Consider the following 8,363-nt stretch of genomic DNA (forward strand, 5'->3'; position numbering starts at 1 on the left):
AGCGGGCGACCACGCGCAGCGCCAGGTGGGCCGTGTGCTCGGAGCAAACTTCGGGGTCCCCCGGCCCTCAGTAATCCGGGGCCTGCGCTCCTCCGCGACGCAGGCCACAAGTGGGGGCCACAAGTGCAGCTCGGCGCCCCCAGAGCATTCGGACCTCCCGCGCCCGCCCTCAGCCTTACCGTGCTGCGGAGCTCCCGCGGCGGCGGCGGCGGCGGCGGGGGCAGTGCCCAAGGGGCAGGCTGCCGCCAGCGCGGGCAACCTGACCTCCTTGGTGGCAGATCTCCCGGGGCTAGTGGCCGGTGCCCCCCGAGCCCGCCCGCCGCCGGCCGCTTCAGCTCGCGGCCAAGTTCATGCCGGCGGCGCTGCAGCGGCGGCCTCAGTCTGCTCGCTCCATTCCCACCGCCCGGCTCCGCGCCGCGCGCCCGGAAGGTGGAGTTTCGGGGGTTTAAGTTACTGATAGGCATTTCTCACTGCTGTGTCACTCGGGGAGGAGGAGACACGCACGCCGCACACTCACACACCCTCACACTCAAGGCGACGAACGGCTCCGGCCTTAAAGGGGAAGCCGCGCTGCCCCGCCCGCGACCCCGCTGGACAGGGAGTCCTGAAACACCGAGTTCCGGGCCCGCACCGGGCCGGGGGCAGCAGAAGGCGGCGACCGCCAGAGGGGCCTACGGGGCCGTCCAGCCACTCTCTGAACAGGAAAGCGGCCACAGGCTGGCCTCCCTGTGGTCGTCTCGCTTCTCCAGTCAACTCCAGCTGGGCAGCCGGGCAGCAACGGGAGGCAAGGAATGGGCACGGGGACACTCACCTCGGTGGCTCCGCACGCTGCGGGAGACGGTCGGTGCCCTAGGCGGCAGGTGGCCTGCCTAGACGGTGCGCCGCTGGCCAGAGGCGACAGCGGGGTGACCGAGCGTCCCCGGGCACGAGCGGATGGAGCTGGCCGGAGGGCAGCAAGCGGGGCCCCGCGCGCGCGGCAGGTACTCTTCCCGCTTCTGGGCCGAGCGAGCCGGCGGTGTGCGCCCTGGTAGGACGCAGAGCGAGCTGGGAGAGCGGGAGAACCAGCACTCACCAGCGACAGGGCCGGAGCGCGTGCCAGACCAACGGAGACCGCGGGAGGCCAGAGAGAGGGCGAGATCGAATCCCAGAGTGGCACTGGTGGAGAGGGGGCCGGAGCGGGAAAGAGAGACACAGTGCGGGGCGGAGGGGAGAGAGACAGTGGGGGCGGGGGAAGAGAGACACGAGGGGGGGGGGGCGGAGGCAGAGAGAGACAGTGGGGGGCGGGGGGTGCGAAGAAACAGTGCGGGGCGAGGGGTAAGAGACACAGTGGGGGCGGGGGAGGAGAGACTGTGGGGGACGAGGTAAGAGAGACACAGTCGGGGGTGGGGGAAAGAGACACAGTGGGGGCGTGGGGGAGAGACAGTGGGGGTCGGGGGGGAGAGAGAATAAGAGCTGGCAGCTCCCCGGAGGACCCCTATTGTCACCCGGGACAGAGTAACAGCTTCAGGTAGCCAGTTCCACGCCCGTCCCCCTTTCCCTCCTCCGCAGAGACCGACCCCCAGCCGCGGCCCTGGCCTCATCTCCCTCGCCCCGGGAGGGCGCTCACCTTCCGCGGGCCGCTGCCGGGCAGGGAGCGCAGGTCTCACGGCCGCCGCGTCGGCCCGCCGGCTCCCGCCCAGACGGCCAAGGTGTCCCGCGGTGACAGCCGTGGAGACCCGGGCTCTCAGGTGGCGACTACCGAACTGCACCCGACCCCGCTTGTGGCCTAGAGGCGCCCCTCCCCCGGGGGCCCCCGCCGCCCCCGCTCCCACCCGGGTGCGGACCCTGTCTCAGCCTCCCGCCGGCGTGCTCGGCGAGAAGCCCGGGCGTGCCAGCCAGTCTCCCGCCTCTCTGGCCCCGGGCCGGCGGAGCCCCCGCGGGAGCTGGGCTGGCCTGGCCTCGCGCCGCGCGGGGTTATCCCGGGGCAGACACCTGCGGCTTCTGCAGGAACATGGCTTCTTCGTGAACTGCCCGGCGGCGAGCCGGAGCGTGCCGCCCGCCCTCTACCCACCCCCTACCCCCCGGGGCACCAAGGCCCGTGGCTCCCCTCCCCGTCTCCCCCGGGGGCTGGCCCGCGCCCCCCAATCCGGGGTCCCCGTCTGGGCTGCATTTCCTAACCTAAACTTCCAGAGTGGCGGCGGGGGCCGAGCCCAGCCCGCGGACGCCGCGTCTGGTCCGACAGCAGCAACGCCGAGTGCAGCCCCTGAGTGGCCTGTGGGCTCCCGCCTGCACCTCCGAGGAGCGACCTGTTAGCAGCACATCTGGTCACGACTCGGCCGAGTTGCGGGCCGGGAATAAAGGGGAGGACCTGCCTCCCTTTCGGCCCCTCCTTCCCTCCACGCCCACGCCCTCGGTCCGAGAGAAGCGCCGAGCCCCCTCCCAGAAGCGAACGAAGTCCTTTCGTGGGCTGCGTAGGTGTGCCCGAGCAGATCGCTGGCCTCGGAGCGTTTCCCGAAGTTTCCTGACGGAGGAGCCACGCCCGGGCCCCGCCGCGGGCACAGGTGTCGGAGTCCTGCTCCTCCGTCCCGGTCCCGGGGCAAGGGCGGCCCTGCCGGGCTGTTGGGAAGGAATCCACCTTGGCCGGGCCCCGCTAGGGTTGCCCTGCCAGGAGAACGTATCGTGCTCTGGTGATCAAAACGGATCGCAGTTCCTTACCTCCGGTCCCCACTAGGCCGCAGTTGGAGACCCGGGGCCCTGGCGGGTCGGGGTCCTGCGGGGACCGGGGTCATCCTAGACCCACCGCGTCCCCGTAGAGCGAGAGCAAGTTTGCATCTTGAAGGAAAGTGGATTAAACAAAACGGAAGCAGGCATAACTGTTGTCTGTTACCGAGTGTTGCGAATGGTTTTCAAATTTGCTTCCCGCCCACCTCCAAGTGCACTGATCCTGGGGTGGAAAACGGGGATCGGTTCCCAGGAGCCTTCCCTCCACCCTCGTGTCACTTCTCCGCTTCCTCAGTGGACCAGGTGGTCCTCACTTCCCCGTGGGGCCTGGGAGTCAGGGAGATCCCAGGCGCACCCGTGCCAGAGGATCCACGGCCCGCTTGGCACAAGGGCCTGGATGGCCGCTAGACATCTCCAGCTCCACGAGGCCTGAGCCGAACTCCTGACCGTCCCTGAAACACACTCCTCCCATAGTCTGTCACCTTAGTTCACCGCGGCTCCATCCTACAAATTCCCTACAGTTTTCCTGGATGCTTTTCTTTCGCTCACACCCCATATCCAGAGAGGCAGATAGTTCTCTTGTCTCCATCTTCAAAATGGTTCCACGCTCCCAGCCTTCTCCCTTCTGCCACTGCTACCGTCTGTGCCTGGCCACCAGCATCTCCTGCCTGGATTATTGCAGTAGCCACCTGAAAGATTGCCATTTCCTACCTCCCTCGCCCTCTTCTCCCCTGCCCCAGGAAGGTCTTCTGCAGCAGCTCCCCACTTCTCCCAAACTGGATGACACCATCTTCCTTCTTGCCCTCACTTGCTCTGCTCCAGGCCTCCTGACTCTTCCTCAACACACAAGGTACATCTGTCCTAAGGGCCTTTGCACTGGCTCTTCTGTGTGTTGGAATGCACTTTACCAGATGGCCACTGGGTCCGCTCCCTCCTTTCCTTTCATCTTGACCAACCCTGGCAGAAGTCACCTGGCCAACCTATGCAACAGTTCAAAGCCCTATACCCATCTCTGGCACTCCACTCCACTTCCCTTTGTTTTCTCTCTAGTACTTAACTAGCTTAACTAACTGACCTGCCAATAGATTAGATCCCAAGAGAGCCGCCATCAGTGCCTGTTTTGCTCACTGTTAAATTCGTAGCTCCTGACATGTTACCTGGCACAGAATATCTGCTCACTGAATGTTAGTAGGATTCTGTTTTCCTGGAACATTTCAGGAAACTCTGGGAGCCACAGGAGTGTACAACACATGGGGAAAGGGACCCATAGCTGTCATTACATTTTAAGGAGGTTTATGAGACCAGTCTCGGATCATGTCACCAAGGGGCATTGTGGCCCAGATGTGTTGTGGTTCTTTCAGTTCCTGTTGGAAACAGAGGTTCCCTTGTGGTTTTTGCCTTGAGTACTCCAAGGCTAATGGAGAAATGGGAGGCAGTGAGGAAGAGGACTTTGTACTCATTGAATAGACTGGCTATGAGACCGTTTTGTTGCCCCAAATGTGAACCAGGTCTGGAGCTAACAGCTCTCTCCATGCATCAAGGTATACCGTGTACTTTACCTGCATGAGTCTATTTACCCAGTAGATGCTAAGCTGTTGTCATCTCTGTGTTCTCGATGAGGAAATGAGAGGCTCAGAGATGGGAGGGCATGTCTGGGGTCATGCGACTAGAGAGTGGCCGAGCAGTAAGCAGTTGGGCCTCAAAACTTGGGCTGCTTCCACCTGTCAAGTGGCTGCTCACATTTAGTGGGAGCAGCCCTGGACTGCGGGTCCAGGCAAGGAAAGGAATTCTACAACCTCTCCAGGGGCTGCCCTTCCCCAGGGATCTCCTGGCCCTGTTGCTTGAGAAGCTGCCAAGCAAAGGGTCAGACTTGGGCTATGGGAGTTCAGGGGCACCATGGCAAGGCCAATGTGGGCCCTGCCTTTGGTCTGACACAAACCTGTAGCTCGAGAGATAAGAAAACAGTCAGCAGACACCTCTTATTCATAGGCAGAATCCTGTGAACATACAATAAGTTTTTCCACATTCATGTGACAGGTGTGGAGCTTTAACTGGGCAGCTTCTGGAACTCTGTGTTGCCTGCGTAGGTGGGGGCCCTTGGAGAGCAGGCATGCTGACTGCAAGTATAGCAGTTGCTCTGTTCGTCAGTACACCCTTGCTCCAAAGCCTCCTGTGGCTTTCTACTGCCGATAGCACTAAGTCCCAACTCCTCAGTCTGGTGTCCCACAGGTGGGCCTCAGCCTTCATCCAGATTCATCTTCTGGTGTTTTCACACATGCTCCTGGGCCTTCTGCCCAGTTGAACTGTTGACTGGACACCAAACAATCCTGGTTCTTCTGACCTCTACACTTTGCTTATGCATTTCTGCCTAGGATGCTGGCTGTCCTGTCAAAATTCCACCTGACTTTCAGGGCTCCTCTCAAAAGGCTCATCCTCCATGAAGCCTGGCTCAAGTTGCATCACAGCACAGCACCGGTGCCCTCTCTCCCTCCCTCTGCCAGCCGTGAGCCTGTCTGTCTCTCTGATTCCGCACGCCTTTGCCCTCAGCTCTTCCTGTTCCACTATTTTACCAGAGACGTTTGGGGTCCCCCCAAAGCCTCCCTGATAAACTCACGGCTGACTCATGGCTGGGACAAAGAGGGGTTCACGGTGTCCTCTGAATGACAGAATCCAGACCCAGAGGGAAGAAATGGGGTGATACACAGTGGCAGAGCTCAGCACAGGGCCTGACATTGCCACCCCTCGCCCCCAGCTGCTGCACATGCTTAGAGGCTGTTGGCTGTGTCTGGAAGTCACCCCCTACCTACACTCTCCTAGCCTCTCCCCTGTTCCTGGCCCCCTGCAGCTATGCCCCCTACCCGGTGCAGAGACCACACCCCACAGCCCAGGCTCCGAGTGTTAGGCTCCCTGAACATTCTTTCAGGGCTTGTTATTAATAATGCCCCCTCTGCATAGAATCCTAACCGCGATGACCTGCGTTTTCTGCCCACAGCAGACTGGTGTCCACAACCAACAGGAACCGGGACAGACAAATATCTGTGGGGAAGCCCAGGGTGGTGACTGTCTCCTGTTGTAGATCCAGGTGCGGCCGCTCCGGCATCTCCTTACTGAGGTATAGTCAGGGTTGCAGCCCCCTCTGGACGGAACTACTCTTGGCAGGGTACCTGGTCTATAGGTTGTTTGTCCTCAGAGAAGAGGGTACTGTTATGTGCCCCAAACACCCCCAAAGACAGAAGGCAGGTATTGAACGTAAGGTGAAATATATTAGGATGAAAGCTCAGTTCTGCATGTGGGTCCAAAGCCATGTGCAAATGATTTAGGCAAATGGTGAGTGTTTTGCTATGTTTGGCAAAAGGTGATTGTGTGCCAGGTGAGGAGTCAGGTTGGGGCACTTGCTGAGGACATGTAGCATTTTGCCCTGGTGGGGTGGACGAGAACCATTGGGAAATCCTTTTAAGTTGAAGTATCATTTTGAGTTGAATTAGTTCTCTTCACCATGTTCTTAATTTTAATTTTCTCTGGGATGTTGGTGGTGGTAAGCACTTTTAAGATTCACAATGGAAACAAATGGGAAATTATTAAAATATTGATTATAATTTCCTGGCGACTTCACTGGTTTAAAAAATAGGAACCTTTAAGAAAGAAGCCCTCATTAGCAAGTGAGCAGTTAATCAAAAGAATGGCTTGCATCGATTTCACCATGAAACCAGAAAGCTGTGGCTACACGTCAATTTTTCCCCTGAAGCTCCTTGCTTACCACAAATGCCACTTTCAGAATGCCATAGGTAGTATCATCAAAGGGTAGATAAGGATGGGAAATGGTTTTGGAAACATAGAAATATAATTTAGGTAATTAACATAAATCCAGATGACTGCCAGTTTTCCTCTTGCACCATACATACAACTGAAAGACACTGTCAAAGCTTTTATATAGAAAAAAGTATGCAGATGGCTTGCTAATTATTACTCTCTATGCGATGACATTTTTTTTTTTTTTCCAACAGCACAGGCACGACTCAGGCCTCACATGGGAAGAGGCTCCATCCACTATTCTAGGACCCTTCAGAACATTTGCAATTTTGTGATTAGAAATACACACACCCACCAAAATCCAGGCCTGTGGCTATCCTAGCAACCAGCTAGTCTACTGCTGCACCATCGCTACAAGGGTTCAGAAGGTTAATATGACCTAACGCCAGGGGACCAGCCAGAGCCCAGCATCAAGCAGGCATACTGTCCAGGCAGACACTGGGAAAAAACAAAAACAAAAACACAAATGGACAACGTGCTCCTGCTGTTCTTGGTTTGGAAAACACAATCATCTTAAAATTAAAAGCAGCCCAAACTGTTGGCATACCCACTGTGCACCAGGGCCTGTACTTCACATCATGAGCTCATGAAGCCTCATAAGAACTAATTTCAGAGTGGTGCAGACTGAGGTTCAGAGACGTTCAGCAACTTGTCTTGAGATCGCACAGCTGCTCACTGGTGAAACCAAGATTTGAATGACCTAGGCGGTCTGCTACAGCAGCCTCCAAAAAATTCCATGAAGATAAAACTCACCAGGGAGATGGGAAATAACATGCACTTCACGTTACCAACTCTGTACCTGTAGCTTTGCTAGTTTGCTGGCTTGCACTGCCTCATGAAAAAGGACTGTCACATTTTCAGCAATTTTGTGAACTTGTTGATAGGTCTTGGTAGCTTGTAATTAACCATGGTGGGAGTAGCTACACTTCCAGAAATGGGCACAGGTCCAGGCTGGTTATAAATGTTAAGAAACATTCCATTGCATACAGACATTAGAGCCAGACTGCCTGGTTCAAATCCTGGGATCACCACTTGCCATATGGCCTGGGGAAAAATGGAGACCTTAGTCTGCCAAAGGGAGATAATCACAGTGCCTGTCTCATTGGCTGGTTGAAATCTTTCAAATAAAAATAAATCCATATAAAGCACCTGCCACAGTAGAAGTGATGGGCTACTGTTTGTAAAAATAAGTATACTCCAACTGCTAATAAATACTATTATTTTTATTATTACTTCATCTAGAGTACAGCAACATGTCCTAAATATTCTCTCTGCCTCTGGTCTTGTACCCTCCAGTGCATCCTCCTCACAGATGCGAGGGTAAATTTCTAGAATACAGATCTTACCTTGTTCCTCCCTTGCTCAAAATATTTCTGCTGCTGCTGCTAAGTCGCTTCAGTCGTGTCCGACTCTGTGCGACCCCAGAGACGGCAGCCCACCAGGCTCCCCTGTCTCTGGGATTCTCCAGGCAAGAACACTGGAGTGGGTTGCCATTTCCTTCTCCAATGCATGAAAGTGAAAAGTGAAAGTAAAGTTGCTCAGTCGTCCAACTCCTAGTGACCCCATGGACTGCAGCCCACCAGGCTCCTCTGTCCATGGGATTTGCCAGGCAAGAGTACTGGAGTGCGTTGCTGTTGTCTTCTCTGCAAAATATTTCTATGGCTCCCTATTACCCTCAGGGAAAAGTTGCTGCTCCAAAATATCAAGATCTCTTAGTCTGTTTGGGCTGCCAGAACAAAGTACCCTGGACTGGGGGCTGAAACACCAGAAATACATTGTCTCCCAGTTCTGGAGAGTAGATGTCTGAGATCAAGGAGTGAGCAGGCTTGGTTCCTTCTGAAGGCTGTGAGGGA

General features: G+C 56.6%; 1 protein-coding gene and 1 long non-coding RNA gene across 5 annotated transcripts in view; one reads left to right on the forward strand and one right to left on the reverse strand.

The window, feature by feature from the left end:
* MAMLD1 (mastermind like domain containing 1) overlaps positions 1-429 on the reverse strand; it is a 117,587-nt gene extending 117,158 nt beyond the window's left edge. For all 4 annotated transcript variants that reach the window (XM_070365763.1, XM_070365762.1, XM_070365765.1 and 1 more), the window contains exon 1: positions 180-429. The gene's annotated coding sequence lies outside the window, so the exon portion shown is untranslated. The remainder of the gene's footprint in view (positions 1-179) is intronic.
* A 99-nt stretch (positions 430-528) lies between these two features.
* Positions 529-7,658, forward strand: LOC138986381 (uncharacterized). The gene is made up of 3 exons (XR_011463221.1): positions 529-980; positions 5,693-5,812; positions 6,705-7,658. It is a non-coding gene; the product is annotated as an uncharacterized lncRNA (long non-coding RNA).
* Positions 7,659-8,363: the final 705 nt, after the last annotated feature.

Source organism: Bos mutus, chromosome X (assembly GCF_027580195.1).
Source record: "Bos mutus isolate GX-2022 chromosome X, NWIPB_WYAK_1.1, whole genome shotgun sequence".
In the NCBI taxonomy this organism is placed as follows: domain Eukaryota; kingdom Metazoa; phylum Chordata; class Mammalia; order Artiodactyla; family Bovidae; genus Bos; species Bos mutus.